The sequence below is a fragment of the Pseudorca crassidens genome, chromosome X (genome assembly GCF_039906515.1).
Source record: "Pseudorca crassidens isolate mPseCra1 chromosome X, mPseCra1.hap1, whole genome shotgun sequence".
Taxonomy (NCBI): Eukaryota; Metazoa; Chordata; class Mammalia; order Artiodactyla; family Delphinidae; genus Pseudorca; species Pseudorca crassidens.
Window position 1 is genome coordinate 98141402 of NC_090317.1, and position 17494 is coordinate 98158895.

At 57.9% G+C, this 17494-nt stretch overlaps 1 protein-coding gene across 12 annotated transcripts in view; it reads left to right on the top strand.

Annotated features, from left to right (window-relative positions):
* Positions 1-17494, top strand: part of BCOR (BCL6 corepressor) — a 116333-nt gene that overhangs the window by 66300 nt on the left and 32539 nt on the right. For 5 of the 12 annotated variants that reach the window (XR_010940051.1, XM_067723809.1, XM_067723818.1 and 2 more), the window contains exon 1: positions 3760-4520. The exons of 3 other annotated variants lie outside the window; for them this stretch is intronic. The gene's annotated coding sequence lies outside the window, so the exon portion shown is untranslated. Of the gene's footprint in view, positions 1-2872; positions 2950-3069; positions 3162-3378; positions 3528-3759; positions 4521-4980; positions 5327-17494 lie in introns of those variants that run through there. 4 more of the 12 variants (XM_067723811.1, XM_067723816.1, XM_067723815.1 and 1 more) reach the window with 4 other exon arrangements.

The window sequence follows — 17494 nt, forward strand, 5'->3', positions numbered from 1 at the left end:
CATGAGAACAGCCTCCGAAGAGCGCCATCGGGGCCTACAGAGCTTTATGACTTAGTTCCTGCAAGTATGTTACAAACAAACCCCGCGCACCATGTTAGGGTCCCAGGGTCCCCCAAACTCCAGGTAAGAACCGCACCACGGGATGCATGGCCTTTCCCCTAGGCCTTGGGCGGTGACTGAAGGTGTGGAAGAGGGCCTGGCAGACCTTACACAGTCAGCCTGGCAGGAAAAGGGCGACCAGGCTCCAGGCCTGCTCCCCGGAAGTGCCAACCTGCTTGTCCAGTTGCAGAGGCTGGATAGAATCCGCAGAAAGAGAGTGCCCGAGAGCCATAGGTTATAACTGGGAGACCCTTCCCAGGGGACAAGAGGCAGGTGGGAGAGGAGCGGCCCTGCGGCTCAGTTGGAAGCACCTCGCCATTCTGTGCCTATTTCTTTATTTCTCCGCTGCCTGTGCGGCCTCCCCTCCCTTGCGCTCACTCGCTGGCTCTCTCCCGCCGCCTCCTCCTTTGCTTTCATTGAAATCCTCCCCTTGCTGAGTGCCGAGTGTAGCAGCCTGACCCCCAGGTCAGCTCCTGAGGGACTCGTGGGAGGGCAGGGGAGGAGGGAGCAGGAGTGGGCCCGCACAGGCTGCAGGCTCCACGGTGTCCCCACTCCCGGAGCCCCTTCCCAAGTGAGGACACAAGACGGGACTGCCATTCCTGAGCTTTCTGCTTCTCCTCCCTGGAATAATGCCAACTAACCGGGCCAATAGGTGTAAACTCCCTCCCCCTCCTCCACCTTAGAGCACCTCAGGAAAAACTCACATTTTAATCCCCAGGGAGTCATGAACCCCCTCCCCCCCCACGTACATTCATGCCTCTTAGGACTGCCTTAATAAGATATTTTTTAAAGTCCCGCAGAGTTGCAAAATATATCCCTCGGAGATGGAAGAGAAACCTTTTAATCCCACCAAGGATACCACGGAGGCAAGACTCCTTAAAAAGTGTGTGTGTGTGTGTGTGTGTGCGCGCGTGTGCCCGCATGCTGCAAATTAAGTCAAAGGCGAATTTACTGGTCTGTTTGTCTCCAGCATCAAATTTCTCCCACAGTCAGCCCTCCTCTGGCCCCTTCGCATTTACGGCACCGCCCCCCTCCCCAATTCATTTTAACTTTTAAAGTTAGACAAACAGGCCCCTTTGTCAGCAGCCCCGGGAGGCCACAGGACTCGGAGAGGCAGCAGACTCCGTGTTTTAACTTGGTTCCTGGATTTTCCAAAAGTTCTGGACGGTTACACGCAACTTTCAACTCCGGGAAAAGCCTGTGCATGGGGGGAGAGTTGGGGAGGCATGGGAAGGGGAGAGAAGGTGGCCGGGCATGGGGCCAGGGTCTCTGCGGTGGCCTAACTGAGCCAGAAGAGCCTGGCACGGCTCCGCACTCACCCAGGCCAGCTCTCCCTCTCGGCCCACAGTGGCACAGCGGTCTCCTTGCCTGGAACCGCATTCAGAGTGTTTCCCCACAAATACCCAACTTCAGCCTTCCCGGTTATTTTAGATTTGTTTTGAATAAAAGGAGTTGCTTCAAAAAGAAATGTTGCTACAACACACAACCAGAGGCCTTTTCTCCAGCTGTGTCTGTAAGTTGCATGCGTTCAGTCTAATAACTTTTAATGTCTGGCCCTAAAATGTCTTTATAAAAAATAGCTTTACAGCATAATAGTCCAGGTGTCTTTCTGCTTGTTACCGGAGATTAAAAAAATGTGTGGGTTAGCCTTCAGAGACACCCACCTCCAGAGAGACCAGGAAGAAAAAGGCGTACATTCCATTATGCAGGCACGGGTCCTGGAAGCCGTGGCGGCCCAGCAGGGCTGGGAACTGCTCACAGGGGCACTTGCCCGCCTGTCTTTTGCATCAGTTGTTTTAAGCAGCTCTGGAGCATGAAGATTTAATTCTGCCCGAAGTTTCGGGTTTCAAACGGTAGAGATGTTTCACTTCTGCTTTGAAAAGGGCTGTTTTTATAACTATGTACTGAGAACTAAAACAGAATAAATAAAATCGCACCTAACACCAGTCCTGCAGTCAGTATTAAGTCTAATTTTTTAAAGGGATCTGCTAGCTAGAGCTGATTTTGGCCTTGACCTTGACTTAGTAATCAACTTGAGATGCTCTTGATTATTTTGGCATGGAGACGCTCCAGGATATTTTAAAACTTTCCGTGTGGAATTTACAAGCCACCTCCATTTCGGATTGATGTTCTCATCGAGCCTGCACCATCTTGTCCTTAGGCAGAAAGAGACTCCCCCACGTTCAGCATCAAAAGAGCCTATCCAGCAACGGAGTGGGGTCACCTCTTGCGGCGGTGTCCGGGCCCGGTTAGGCCGGAACACCCCTCCCCCACTCCCACCCCTTCCCGCCCGCTTCACGAACTGGGGCTTCTCGGCTCGCCCTAGAGGCTCTGCGCTCTGGGGAGGCCGGAACCTCGCCTCTCCGCTTCCCCCTCTCGCCTGCCTGCCCCTGCCCTCCCCCCGCGCCCAGCGCCGCGCCGGGTGCGCTGGAGAAGCTCAATACGTGTCAATTGAATTGAACTGCTGCGGGCGCAGGCTGTACGCCGCCGCCGAGCTCCGATCAGCACGACGTTACCGAGTGGAAATTTATGGAGCGAACGGTGTAAGCCAAAAGTTGCTCCCTGCCAAGGAAAATAAAACGCGGGAGATAATCTCCCGAGGCAGGGGTGAGGGGTCAGGACAGACCCTCTAATCATCTGAGATGCAGACTGTGAAATGCCCGAGAACGGGGAGAAATTCTGGTGGATCTCCACTCCCCTACCGCCCCCACCCCCGCCTCCTTGTGCCCCACGGGCTGCCTCCTCCATCCCCCGCCTCTCCAAACAATTCCCACACAATCGAAACGTCCGGGGAACTCGGGCGCGGAGTTCGGGCGGAACGGCCACCGTTGCCCAAGGTGGTGTTTTCAGGTAGCTCTTGACACCGAAACGGGAAAGGGCTTCTCCGGGAGGAAGGGGGGACCCAGGGTGTGGATGGGCACCGACGCGCACTCGCCAGGCTCTGCTTGGTCTCGGAGGGGACGCACGACCGAGAGAGCGCAGCGCTGGTGGCGAGAGGAGGCAGCGGCGGCTGCCGCTGGGGTTTGACAGCTTTGGCTGAGCCGAGTGCTAGGCGCTTTATGGTAATTGCGGTCCTCCACTGGCCTTCTGGGTAGCGAGGGGAGTCTCGGCGCGCGGCTGGGAGAGCCGCCCCCGCCGCCCCCCATCCCCTCGGCTCAGGATCAGCGGGCCGCCCGCGCCGCCGCCGCCGCCCAAGTCGGTCTCTCGCTCACCCAGGACGCGCGCCCGGGCGGGGTGTGCGCAGCCAACTCGGTCCGAGCGGGGGAGGGGAGGACAAGGGGCGAGGGGGACGCCACCCAAGTGGTCTGGGGTTCGGACCCAGAGAGGTGAAACGCGCCGGGAATCGATGACGGTTGGGGAAACTCGGGCAAACCTTTCTTGGGGAATCACGCCTCCGAAACCCCACCGCCCAGGCGCCGCAACGGAGGGTGAGCGGAGGGTGAGCGGAGGCTGGGGGAGCTCAAACTTGCGAGAGCTGGAGGCGGCGGCGGGCGGGCGGCTGTCGCCCGAGCGCTGCGCCTGCGGGGGGAGGGGAGGTGGCTGCTGGGAGGGAGGGAGGGAGGGAGGGAGGGAGGGCGGGCGAGAGGGCGGAGGGAGGGGGAGGAGGAAGAGGAGGGAACCAGGGAGGGGGGACGCGTTGGGATCGCGGCGTGCGGCGGCAGACGGAGCCTGGGCTCCCAGCGGCGAGGTGAGGCAGAGCTACGCTCCTTGCTGAACGCGGACCGAGCTCGGCGGCAGCGGGGAAGACGCGCCGGAGCCCAGACCGCGACCGAGAGCGGGAGCGAGGCGGCAGCGGCGGCGGAGGGGGAGCCCGCGAGCTGCCGGGCGGGGAGCCCAAGCCGCGCTGTCGCCGCGCAGGGAAGACTTGGCCAACACACTCACACACACACATTCACACACCCAGCCCGAGCGGGCGCTCGCGGCGAACCGTCAACATGGCGCTGGGGCTCCTGCCCGAGCGCGGGCGGCAGCAGCGGCGGCGCGAGAGCTGCTGAGCCCGGCCGAGCCCGGCCCAGCCGCCGGAGCCCGGAGGATCGCGCGGGGCTGTTGCCACCTGCCCGGAGGCTTTGAGCCCGCCCCGCCCTGCCCCGCCCCCACCCGGCCCAGAGCCCACCCCTCGGCGGGGCCGACCCCGAGGGCAGCCGGCTGGCAGCAGACGGCGAGGGAGGCGAGCGATCGCGGCGCCGCGAGCGGGTTGCGGGCAGCGGGGGACGGCAAACTTTGCTGTTCGCCGCGCTTCCCCGGCCCGGCCCCTTCTCCCATCGCCAACGTCGCCACCCCACTTTCCTCCAACCCCGCACACCTCTCCCCACCCACCCCACCTCCCGTCGCTCCTCCTCGCCGCCTCGACTCTGCTCCGGGGAAAACTTCAAAGCGCCGGATCGCAGGCTCCCTGCTTACTCCCCGGCCGGGGATTTCAGGTCAGTGCCCGGAACACCTTTCCCCGGGGAGGCCGCGCGGGCTGGCGAGCGTGCGTGCGGCGGACTGCAGTCGGCCCCCTCCCTCGGGGCCCAGAGTAGCGGCGGGTGGCTCCTCTGACTCTCTCGCGTACCCCTCGAAGCTTGTGCCTCGCGCTTCACTTTGGCTGCCTTGCTCGCTTTCGTTTTTATTTCCTAGCTGTAAGTTATTAAAAATGCAGCCAGCCTAAGCGGCCCGGCGTGGGCTTCGGGGGGGGCGCGGCGGGGGGGCCTGCCGCCCCCCTGGGGGCTGGGAGGAGAGCAGGGAGTTCGCGGAGTGGAAGTTTGCAGGCAGTATGTGCCTGTGTGCGCGGGAGCGCGGTCGTCGCTGAGCGCCGCGAGTCGGGCGGGGGGGGCGGGGGGGGTGAGCTGCGCTGGAAGCTGGGAAGCTCGGCTCGGCGTTAGCTCGCTAGCAGGAAGGGGAGGGCGGCGGGTTCCCGTCTGCTTTCTTTTTCGACTCGGGAAAGAACTGTAAAAACCCCCAGCCGCTGCTGCCTCGTCTCGCCTCTCCGGGGGCAGCTCGTTCTTGCTCGTGGAACGACGGCGTGTGCGTGCGCGAGGGTGTGTGTGGCGGGCGCCCCGGGCCGAGCCGAGCTCGACCTGCCGCCGCTGCCGCGCGACTCGGGAGGGGAGTCCCGGTTTTTTGTTTTTTTGTTTTTTTTTTTTTGGCTTGCTCTAAAGCGTGAATCACGTGGATTAAAAAAAAAATACTAGGAAATCGAGCAGAGCGAGGGGTTCCGACTCGGCCCGCCCGCCAGCCAGCCAGTCAGGTCAGACGCTTTGTTTTGTAAATGTTCTTTTAAAATTTTAATCTGCCACCCTGGTCCACCCCCACCCTCCCTGCGACGTCGTGGGGTTGGTTTTAAGTTGTGAGACCCCAGGAGTGGGGGTAGGTCGTGCGGGGGCGGCGGCGGGCGGGGGGGCGAGACCTGGGTCCTCCTCTGGGCAGAGAGGAGTCTGGTGGAAAGCCCTGTAGGGCGTGTGCGAGTCTGCGGCCGGAGGAAGTTGGTCCCACTCGGAGGGCGTGCGGCGCAGAGGCTGAGGGCGAAGAGGAACTTGCGCACCCGGGCGCGATCCTCGGCCGAGGCGGGGAGGGCGAGGCGCCGCCGCGCCGCGGGGCCCGCGCTCGGAGCAGGCGGGCGGCTGCGCTGCAGAGCCTCCGCCAACTAGGGGGCTCGGGGCGGCGGCGACGTGCTCCTGCTGTTTACCAAGCAAGCCCCGGGGCGCCGTGTGCGGAGTAGGGCGGCTCGAGGCAAGCGTGGTCCCGGCGGGCTTCCCGCCGCCTGCACTTTCGAGTGGGCACGTCCCCGGGTCCCTGAGACGGCTGAGCCTGGCCGCGTGTAGGCCGAGGCCGGGGCGAGGCTTAATTTGCAGTTAATGAATCTTTTCCAGAAAGTCCGCGATCTCCAGCTAGAGGCTGTGAGTGCCCGCGCGCGAGGGCGCGCGCCGCCGGCGTCTAAAGGGTTGGGGGGATGGAAGAGCGAAGGAGGGGGGAGGGTTATGTGTATTTAAAAACAAACCTTAAAAAAAGAAACCAGCGCGCTTCAAATAGGTATTCGTACAGCCTCCTGTGTCTAGAGTAGACAGCTCAGGGTTTTAGCCGTTTTTTTTGTTTTTTTCTTTTTTGAGAGAAGGCCAGAGGAGGGGTAGTGGTATTTGATTCTAGGGGTAGTCTCTGGAGAAAAACCCTTAAAATGACTTGGGAATAAAAACGAGGAGGAAATGGCCCACCCCAGAAGGTGGTGGGTGGTGAACGCAGACAGACTTGGGTATTTCTAGCCATCTGACACTTCCTGTGGCACTGGAAACGGACACCGCGGGCCGAAATCAATCCTTACGAGGTGTTGGATTCGGTTTGGCCAACAGAATTGCTTGTGTGGAAGGCATTTTAATTGTCGGCCTCCGAGACTCCTGTACGTGGACACTTGGAAAATACGTTTGCTTCTCGACCCTTCCCACTCCACCCCCGACCTGTTATCTGGTCTGGGCTTTGCAGTGTTGGTTCCCGTGTTTATTTTGGGCATGATTTCACCGCGTGGAGGAAGGGGGGAGATGGCGTTGATTAATATGCCGTCCAGGTTTAATCCGAGGCTGGCCTTTAGTGTGCGGGTTTACGCCGCCACTCACCGGGATTGCCTGGGGTAGTGAGGGGGGGCGCGCGGGGTTCGGGCGCCAGGCGCTCCGCGGGCAGGTCGGGGTTGGGGCTCGGACGGCCCCAGCGCTGTCCTTTGAGGCGCTGTCACCAGTAGGTGACTGAGAGTTAATTAGGAAGTGTTCTCCGGATCAATGGGCCGCACAGCTCATTAGCGATTCTCTCCAGCCCTTTGCAGGGCCGGCCGGGCCTCTGCCTCCCACACAGGCCGGGGCCCCGCGGCCCGGGCTGCGGAGAGCGCCGCTGGGAAGTGGGGAGGGACGGGCGGCGAGGGGCGACCGGGAGGCGAGTGTAACTTCGCCGGGCGGCGCGTTGCGTGCGGCGCCTCGAGGCCCGCGCAGCCCGCTCTTTCTTCCTGCTCTCGGTCGCCTCGACTGTGTCTTTAACTCGCTCCCGCTCGCGTCGCTGCCTGGCTGCTCCTCCCCGCCTCCCTCGCCTATCTCTTGTTCTCTAAGCACGACGCCTGTGCTCCCCGCCCAGTTTGGGATTAGACAAGATAAAAATAGGACTGCCCAGCGCGCAGAGCTGTGACTGTGCCCCGGCAGCCGGGCTGGCGGGAGCGCTGGGGGCCGGGGCCGGGGCGGACCCGCTGTGCGCTCGGGGCAGCCCGAGCCCGTAGGCTCCCACCCAGACCCTGCAGGCGCGGTCACGCTCCAGGGTTCTGTCCGCCGGGAACCGTGCGGGCAGGGGGACCTGGGTAGGGTCTCCGCGCTCTCGCGGGTGTTGTTGGTGTGCCTGTGATAGATCGGTCTAGACAGGCATGCAGGCTCCCTCCCGGCTGAAGGACGGGAAGGGGGGGCGGGCCGCGGAGGCGGCGGCAGACTCCCGTGAGCGAGCGAGCCTTCGGGCCCAGCGACCAGGGTGGAGGGAAGGCTGCGAGGGTTTCTCTTAACCCTTTAAAGACGATAGGGAGAGTGGGGGTGGGGAGTGTAGTAGAAATTCCTGGAGGCAAAGTAGCCCCCTGGGGAGAGGAGGCGGGAGTCTGGGCTTAGGGTTTTCCTTTCTCTTCTGTGTATGCAATCTCACATCCTGGTACGTTGGGCTCGATTCTTCGACGCACCAAACGCAGTTGCTAGGTGATCTAATTTGACCCGATACTTCTCAATGGGGGAGGTGTGAACACACACAGTGGGCACCCTCACTTAAGGAACTGAGTTGGGGAGATGCAGAGGTTAGACCTTAATGTTCCCAGCGGCCTGCTCAGAGCTTTAGTCAGTGGGGCCTCTGACCGAGAGTGCTGCCGACCAAAGACCCAAGCCTGAAATGCCTGGCCGGTGTGCACAGGTATGCATCGGAGCGAGCAAAGGGGTCCTTGAGCTGTCTATGTAAATAAAACCAGTTCTAACCATGAACTTGTGGAGAGTTCAAATAAGATATGTGCAGGGAGGCAGCCTCCACACAAGAGTGGGATAGTGATGTGTACAAGATCGATCATTCGTATACACATACATGGGGTCAGCGTTGAATTGGTCTAAAAATGTAATACAACTCTGCAGGCATTGGTCTCGTTCTTTCCCTGAGGTAGAAATTGGTGGGTGGGTTACCCTATAGAGAAATGAATCATTAGTCACACTCCTCTCTCCTTCCCCCTCCTCTTCCTTTTAGGGTTTGTAGTCTTAGGGGATCCTCTACTTACGTTAAACTGGAAACCCATATTGGTCTGGGAACGAGCCACATTATATAGGCAAAGCAAGAATGTAAGTCGTGGGGAGGTGTACGTGTTAGACAGGAATGCACAGATTAAGATGTGCGCCTGAATGACATGTGCTGAGACAAATCAAGACACTTGGGCTCTGGTGCCCACATGGAACAAGAGATACAGAAGAGATAAAGAACTGGCCGCGAGGAATGTAAACATGGGTATGCAAATACTGAGACCTAGAGCGAGATTCTAGGAGAAAATCCCAGACTTTGTTGAGCTGGAAACTGGAGCAGAATTTCTGTAAGTTCGTTCCAGAGACAAAAGCCCATTTAAAGGTGTGAAGAGGGTCACTTGGAAACACAAAAAGCATTCACATGCATACATCCATGCTTAGATACACAGGCTGAATGACAAAAACTCCTCAATGCCTGATGAAGATTTTCCTGCCCAGTGAGACAGAGCTGGGCACGGAAGTGTGGGCCACACAACCACATTCGCACACTCATTCACTGGGAAATAATGTGTCTTTGGCTAGAGGGAAACTGAGGGCAACGGTGCCTAGCTAAGGGTGGGTGGCCCTTGGTTACTAAGATTGCTTCTTGTTACAGTTTCTTCCCATCTAGAGTGGGGAAGAGACTTGAGCAGGTAGGAGGATTTCTGAAAGATTTCTGAGTTCTTGACCCTGAGAGGATGGATGGTGGAGGAAAAAGAGGAGTAGCTTTGCATTCTGGGTCGGGAGCAAGGGATGTTGCGCTCCTCTAAGTCCTGTTTGCTAAGGTGGCGCGGGGCCTAGTGAACTGATAGAGACTGAACCGAAAGAAGTGCGAAGCTCGGCCTCTGGGCGGAATCAAGGGGAGGTATGCTTTCTTTCCCTTTTTTTTCCCCCCTTGAGGAGACCGTGCGGGGACGGCCAGCGTAGGGAGGATTAGCAGGCGCCTCTGTGACCCCAGACGCGCGCGTAAACTCGGTTTGGGTTTGGTTTGCCCGCGGCGTCGATTTGCCGCGGTCCCTCTTTGTCTGAGCCCAGCCGGGAATTCCAGCTTTTATTGGGAAGACCGCACTCGGGTGGAGTCCGCGCTGGGTCGGGCACGACAGCCGGGCCGCGGGGCTGGGCAGGAGGCTCGCCGGCCTCCGAGCCGCCCGAACCCCAGGACGGTCCTCGGGAGTGCCCGGCGGCCCCGGCAATGCCACCTCGGTGGTTTCCTCGAGGGCGGCGGGCCCGGCAGACCCAGCCCGGCGGGGCGGGGGGCCTCACGGGTCCACTTGGGCCGCCGTACCGCTCCCCTCCCCGCTGGCCCCACCCCTCCCCCGCCAGCCCGAGGCCGAAAGGAGCTCTGAAGGCCCTTTGTTAAGCTCCAGGGTCACACCCGTGCCCCGGGGGCCGCGCAAGGGCGGGAGGACCTTCTCCTGGCTGGAGGCCTCCAGCCCTCGGCTCACACGGTTCGGGCCTGGAGGGGCCTCGCCCAGTCAGGGGAGGGGAGGCCGAAGCCGGCCTGGCCCGACCGGGCTGCTTCGCCCGAGTGTACGGCCGGCAGGATTCCGTCTGTTTGCAAGGCTGGCTGCGCTGCCGGGGCCTAGATGGTGGCGCTGGCTTGAGAAGCAGCCGGGGCAGGAGTGGAAGGTCTTCTCAGGCCACCCCCGTGGCAGCCGAGCCGCCTGTGCCCCGAGCACTTGGCCGGGGACGTCTCCCAACCTCCAGCCCGGCCCGACGGCTTTCGCTGGTTGCCCCCCATGTGTTCTTCCGGAAGGGATAGCTGACTTTCTGTTGGATGGGAATTAACCAACGAGCTTTTCCCCCGCAACGTTTCTGTAGAAGGCCCCCTTTCCCAGCGCAGGCTCATTTCCGCCTGCCCCTAGTCGAGGGTGTTGGAAATGGCGGCGGGGGGGGGGGCGTCCCCGCACTTTGTTATTTCTTAGAACCATGTCTCCCCGGTCAGCCATCGCCCCTCGGCACCCATGGGCTCCGGCGCCCCGTGATTAGACTAGCGGGGAAGTCCGCTAGGAGAAGATCCTGACAGCATAAAATATAATTTGATCTAAAAGACAGTTTCCAGTATAATCTCATTATGCATCACAGACTCCCGGTGTTATTTTGTGGAAGGCGGACAATGATCAATTTACATTGACCCGGGGCTGGGCGAGCTTTTAGATGGTAATTGCCTATTGATTTGCATGCAAAAAGGAGACCTGCTAAAATTAAAGACCGGAAGCTAAATTAAACTAAATTTATTGTCTAGGTGCAAACCAGAGGAACTACTGGGGGGAAGAGGGTGAGTCAGGTCAGGGTGCCGGGGCAGAGCAGGTGAGAGGCCCAAGAGCTCCGGGAGGTCACAGATTTGGGAGCGGTCTTTGCCCTGGTGATTTCAAAACGTGAGGAGGGGGCTTGTTTAGGGTACGGGGACCCAGCAGGAAAAAGTTATAAACAGGCACTATTGCATTGAGGGCACTGGGATCTTTTAATGCTAATAGTAAGTGCTGGGGGGAGGAGAGGTTTATAGGGTTATAGGGGTCTTCCTGCACCATTTCCGGCACCCCCCATTTCTATTGTTCTACCCGAGCGCTCATAACCGTGCCAAGGGCACCCAAATTCTTGCATCTGAAGAGTTAAATTTTTTTTTAAAAGACAGGCCTTAAACTCCCCCCGCCCCCCCGTCCCCCGCGTCAGGTCTTTCGGAGAAAGCAAGAGTAGGGGGCGGTTCTGCATGCCGCCGCGGGCAGGCCTGGACCTTTGCAGGCTGCGGGAGTTCCTCCCCGGACGCAGCAGCAGTCCCAGACTCGGCCGGACGCCGATCGCTTTGGGAAGCGGCTCGCTCCAGGTGGCCCAAGTGGCGGGGGCGGGGAGGGTCTGCCGGGGCCAGGGACTCACGGTGCCCGGGGGCGGGGGTCACCTCCCTGGAGGTTGGAAGGGCCTGCACGGAGGGGGTGGAGGAGGGAAGGCGGGGGCTGGAAATCCTGTCCCAATCGGCGGTGATCGCCAAGGCCGGAAAGTTTAAAAAAGAGAGAAAGCCACTGGCTGCGAGCCACTGGCCGGGGCGTGTTTGGCTGGCTCGAGGGGTGAGGACCCGGCTCCGCCATCGCCTCGGTCCCTCCCGCTGCGGAGGCCCTGGCCTGCCCCAGGCGCTCCTGGAGCCATTTCACACATCCGGAGCCTCGGCCGCTGGAGGAGCCACCCGCCCGGGGCCGGGAAGCCGCAGGGGCGGCCGAGTGTCCGGCGCTCCTGCCCGTTCCCCTTCCCACCGAGCTGAGCTGGAGACGGCCCTCGGTCGTGGAGCCTGTGGCGTCTGTGGCATCGGGTGTGGATAGTTCCCGAAGCTTCTGAAAGCCCGGGGCAGACCAGGAAATTGAGCATGGGGTGGGGAGGAGATGTTGAGCGCCGACCCTGCGCTGCTGGGATGAGAAGTTGGGGAGAGGAGAGATCACCCCAACCTCCGGCTTGTCTTGGGACTTGGCTTTTTGTGGGGACCCCCAGGAGTCCAGGAGGGTCTAGCATCTTGCAAGCCGCTTCCCCCTCAGTTGCCTCCCCAGTCCACTTTGGTCCCTGGGTTGTTCATTAAAGTCCTAGGAAAGGTAGATGTAGGCACTCTTTCCAAAGGGCTTTTGCTCTGTCTAGATAATTTGATTTATTGCTTTATGTGGCAAAACTAGTGTGGCAAGCCTTGTTCTAGTTCCAGGTGTCAGCACTTTTTACAGAGACCTAAGAGTAGCACCCACCTCCCACTGCTTGTTCTGGGCTCCTGGAGGAGGGGAAAGTGGAGCCTTTTGGGGATCCCTGGCCTCACACCAGGGTGTTCCAGTCTAGGGAGATTGGGTAGGACGTTGGCAGAGATTTCGAAAGACTTCACATGGACCAAGAGATTTCTGGGTGTAGGAGAAACTAGGGTCCAGGCTCCTTGTGGACCGAATTTCATAGGTGTTCAGTGCTATCCTTGTGCTGTGTATTGGAGTCCAAGGGCTAAGGGAGCCTCCCAAACTTCTTGGGGATTCCGGATGGCACAGTTTGACCAATCATTGGCTCCTCTCCGCAACTCCAGGACTGAGTTTGACCGTGGCCCATTTTTACTAGCTGTGTGACCTTGGGGGCAGGTTATTTATGGCCTCCGAGCCTCAGTAAGTTTCTTCATTTGTAAGACTGGGAATAATTATCCACCTTTAGGATCAAAGAATACTTGGCACATAGTAGGCCCCGAGGATTAGTAATTGCTTTGAATGACTGGCCAGATTCCTATAGTTGCTTCTCTGTTCCCTGCTGCCCCTGAGATGCCCCCCCCCCCCCCCAACAAGACCTGCGTAGGCCAGTGTCTGGGGACCAACCTGCAGGGTTAAGCTCCCCTCCAAGGGTATTCCTGAGGCTGTTCCTCCAGGTCTGCCTCTGTGGGCTCCTCTTTCCCTTTGTTACAGTTATTTGCATTCTGGGCTTTAAAGGATTCCATATGAAAAGGCTGGGATTTTTTTTTCCTCCCCCTAAGTGGGATCATTTATATGGTTAGGAATTGATTCCAGAACCGGTATCTAGGTGCTCTTTGGCAAGTCCTCCCGTCATTCTTTCGGGGGGAGGGAACAGCAGCGGCTGGAGGGGAGAGACCTGGTGGGATGAGGTGAAAGGGTCTGGCCCGCTGCAGAGGCCAGAGGTGCTGTGGTTTGTTTGATAGGGATTAAGTCCGGATGTTATGAGGTCTCAGTGTGGTTTTCAATAAAGTCTGTCAGGGATTGCTTCTTTTATATCGATATGTATTTTAAAAAATTACTAGCATGAGAAGAAAACCAGACCTGTGTGGATCCAGGCCGGTAGTAAGCTACTGTGATCAGGTTTCCTACTAGACTCCCAGAGGGGAAGTCAGCGTTTGATTGAAGCTACACTTGGTTCTTGACTCTCTGGGGATGCCTGCTCTGAAACAGGAGCCCTCCCTTTCTCTCCCCCCCACCCCCCTTTTCCCTTCTTCCCCTAAAAGCCTTTGTGCTGAAAGAGCTTCAGTAGGCATGAGTCCCTGGTACCTCTCTAAAGAATGCCTTCCAGCCTTTGCTGACATTGTTTTGTGAACAGTGGGTTTTACCAGGCCAGCAGTTTTCCCCCCATCTTAGCTCACTATTTTAGAGGTTCGAGTGTGCCCAGGATGCGCCCAACTGCAGTGCTTTCCAGTGTGTGTAGCCAGGGCCTTGCCTGTAATCTGAAGACACCTTAACCTTTGCCCTAGGTGCCCTCCCGGGGGTTGGTGGTGAAGGTGGGGAGAGCAAGGACAGGGGATTGTTGTTGAGTGTCTGTTTGTTTTCTCCAGCCACAGAGGCAGAGGGGTGGAGTGGGGCGAGGCCGAGAGTACGTTCCAGCCTTGGGTCTGATTTAAAACTTGGTTTAATTGGAGAAACTCTTAGGCATTTAACAGTTCTGTACAAATGCAAACTTGAAATAGCTCTAGGCCTACGTCATTTAGGAAAGAATAAATGAAGTACAGAAATGTCCAAACTATGTAAATCCTAGAGTTGTCTGCCCTCCCATAAACACATGACAAGTGCCAAGGCATTTCCAGTCAAAACACCCATGGAACCAGCAGCCTCCATCCTTTGTATTTATTATTTTATTAACAGCATTTTATACAGCATTTAACAAGCACAGCCTGCCTGCTTTCCACCTCGGCTCTCAGCAGACTGAGGGGTGAAAAACAGATGGGGGTGGCGAGGAGTGGTCTCTAGAAGAGACTTCTAAGCTGGAGAAATCTCTTCAGATGGGCATGGAAAAGGAACATTTGGGGTTCCTTTCTCCTGGCCCCAAAGATAAGACAAAAGTAATGCTTTGGAGGAAGAAATCCCCTCTCCCTTCTCCGGAGGGAAGTTGTGCAGATGTGGTCTGTCTAGTCTCCACTTCGATTCCAGAAGGTGTGAAGCAGGGTCTACTTTTCCAATACTCTGCCCATCAGTTATTGGTGCTTTTCAAAGAATAAGTATTTGTCTGCTATCATTATTCTATATCCTGGTGGAAAGTTTATAACGAAAACTAATGCCTTTCTTAAGTCATAAAATGAGCCTCGTATGATTATTTAATTAAAATCTATTTAAGGACCGATTAGGCGTGTAATTTGTGCTAATAATGACGATTATGGAAATGTTCGACTTAACCAAAAATCATAAAGGAGACATTTTGATCAGTGGGGCGACCAGGAAGGATTCAGGGAGTTGGACGGTTTTCCGAAGCACGTGAGGCTTTGGGCTGCAGAAAGTGCCGAGCTGCCTAGCCTCTGGGACACGGTAGAGAGGGCTGCAGGACCCCAGGCCTGGCCGGGGCAGGCCGACCCACGCTTTGCTGAGCAGAGAAACTGACCCTGGGAGGCTGAACAAGCTTTATTCCCAGCTGAGGAAATGGGGGAGGGGGCCTGGGAGGAGGAAACTCTGGGAGAGAGCTGATGAACCCCACAGAACTCTGCGCGAAATGGCTGTGTTCTCTTGCCTTGACAATCGGCAGCGACACACGCATTGCTGCCTCGGCTAGCCTTGGCTGGAGCCTGGAGGGGTGGGGGGAGGGGGGTCTCTTGTTCCGGAGAAACCTGCCAGCTGCTGGGCTTGGTGCGAAGGCAGACACAATGCTGCTGTTGTTGGTTTGATCTCTAACTGTGGATTGTTAGTCTGGCTTTAACTATGTGGTAAGGGGGGAATGTGAAGGCTGTTTACAGCGAGTGCAAATAATGTGACAGCTGTTGGTGCACGAGCAGCGCTGTGCCTCCTCGGCGCTCACACAAAGCGCGCACTATGCAGGACCGCGGAGAGCTGCAGAGGTGGCCGCCCCTTGCTGGCCCGGGAGCCCTCGGATGCGCTGCGAGACAGCCCGCGGCGGCGGCGGCGGCGGCACCCGCCCCCCCCCCCTGCACCCCGCGACACGCATCTTTCTGGCTCCTGGGATCGTGGTGGACGTGCGCGCTGGTTGGTGTGTTGTGGTTTAGGGAACTTGTTAGGCAGAGGTGGCAGGAGAAGGCCTGCGGGGTCACGAGTGTCAACTGTCTGGAGGGGTTTGGCCGGGATCTGTTGACCTGGGGCCTCCGCGGCTTGTGACCGGGTTGTTAAGATTTGGGAAAATAACTTTCCGCCCTAAAGCAAGCCTGTTGGAAAGAATGTATTATTAACTGAAGGCTTTCTGGAAATTGCAGAGGCTCTGAAGGCCGTTGTTCTTCCTCTGAAATGGCCCTGTTATTCAGACAAGTTCAAGAGACAGGCGGCCGCTGTGTTCTATGCCCTCGGCCCTGTTTCCTGGATTGGAAACACAAGTGTGTAGGTTCAGGACCCGAAGGGGGGTGAATGGGGGTGGGGAGGTGTGCAAGTCGGCTTTTGATTACCCACCTCCCTCTGCCTTCCCGGTTTTTAAGAGTGCACTTGCCTTTCAGCTGCAGGACCAACGGTGCTGTCTTGAGGTCTGCCCACAGCGCCACCCACTCTGTGACTTAATCAACTAGATGCCCACAGCCCGGCCTTCTCTGAGTTCCTGGTCCTCTGCCAGGCACTGTGGGGAGGCGCCAGGGTGGGAGGGAGAACAGTTGGTGGGTGGCAGCAATACCCTGCTGGGCCGGTCCAAGCTGGCGGGCTCTGGATGGTCCGGAAGATGGGCCTGCCCCTGGGCTGTCCTGGGGCAAGCTGGCTGTAAAAACCACTCCCCCCAATCTCAAGGTTGTAGGCTTCGCAGCCCTGGCCCCCGGGCTTCGGAGGATCACTTAGAGCTGACTTAATTCTATATTCTGCCCTTCTGTGTGACTTTGGCCCCTGAGTGTACAGCTTGCAGGATATCTGCAAATTATGGGTCCACCTCCCCCCCCCACCCCTGCCCCCAGATCTACTCTCTGAGTTATAATGTGGACTTCTACATCTAGTTGGGTTCCCTAGTGGGGAGCTGGGAGATGCTTCTGGAATGATACATGAACTTCGGTGCCAGTTCTATAAATTGGTCTCTTTTTATGACGTGTGCCATTTTCTGTAGGAATGTTGCTTGCAAAACGAGTTTCGCCTTGGAGGAAAGGCGGAAAGATAAACAAGCCTGCAACGCCAAAACACTGGCAGTCTTTCCCTCCTTCCAGCTCTCTTAAAGCAGCCGGGCTGTATTTCCAGGATTAGACTCGTACTTGTGAAGAGGGACTCTGGTTGGCTTTTTTTTCCCCCCAAGCAAATGCAAATTAGAGAAAAATAATTTTCTTTCAACGATATGCAATGTATTAGTCACTTGTTATCGTGCTCCGAGGCAGGCCTCATTTGCGCGTCTGCCAGCTCGCTCACATCTGCTCGGCGCTGTTTGGGGCATTTTAACCTTGGCGGTGTCGTGTCTGGTCCCACGGATCAAGGAGGAGTAATTAAGCTCTGAACGGCTAGAAAAATTCACGGGCCCCCACGTCTACCGCAGTTTTCCCACAGCTTTGTTTGGGGTGTTCCGGGTTCCAAGATGAACAGACGTGGGGTTCCTATTGTTCCTTGTAAAGAAAGTGGGAGCCCCTGTCCTCCCCTGACCCTCATCCCCAGCCTTCCAAGGACTCCCAGGCTGCACACAATCAGCAGGGAAGCCGGGTGCAGATCACAGGACCCTGTGTTTTACGCATCTTTTATTCGTAAAAAGTTCCTTTGTGCTTCCTGTGTGTACTAATGATAGCTGTCGTTAATAGCTTTATGGTATAGCTTGTTCCTTGTGGGGGGAGGAGTTTGCAGTGAGTTCACTTTATTTCTCCAAAGCCCTGATGGAGGCTGCAGTGCAGTGACACCCCCTCTAGAGTTGTGGTCTATGGATCGTTCATTCTGGGTTTGCCTCCAGGCTGTGTAGACTCCAAGCGGGAACCCAGCCTGTAGGGACCAGACCCGAGGGGGTGTGTTGGCGGGGAGGAGAGGAGTAAGGTTGATTCATTGCATTCAACCTAGGTTTCCTGTCCTGGGCTGCTGCCTCCTGTCGAGGGACACCAGCTTCCAAATGGGGCCCCCTCTTGCATACACACGTGGTTGTGTGTGGCACAACCGTGAAAGAAAGTGAAAGGAACAAAAAGCCGAGGCCTGGCGTCGGGGGTGGGGGGTGGGGAAGGGGAAGTGTCTGAGGTTGGTCCGAGAGCTGACGGGGAGGTGGGATGGGGGACGACACGGCTCTGTTTTTGGGAAAGGGTGTGTGTGGCGGGCAGCCCCGGTTTGGCAGCGGCT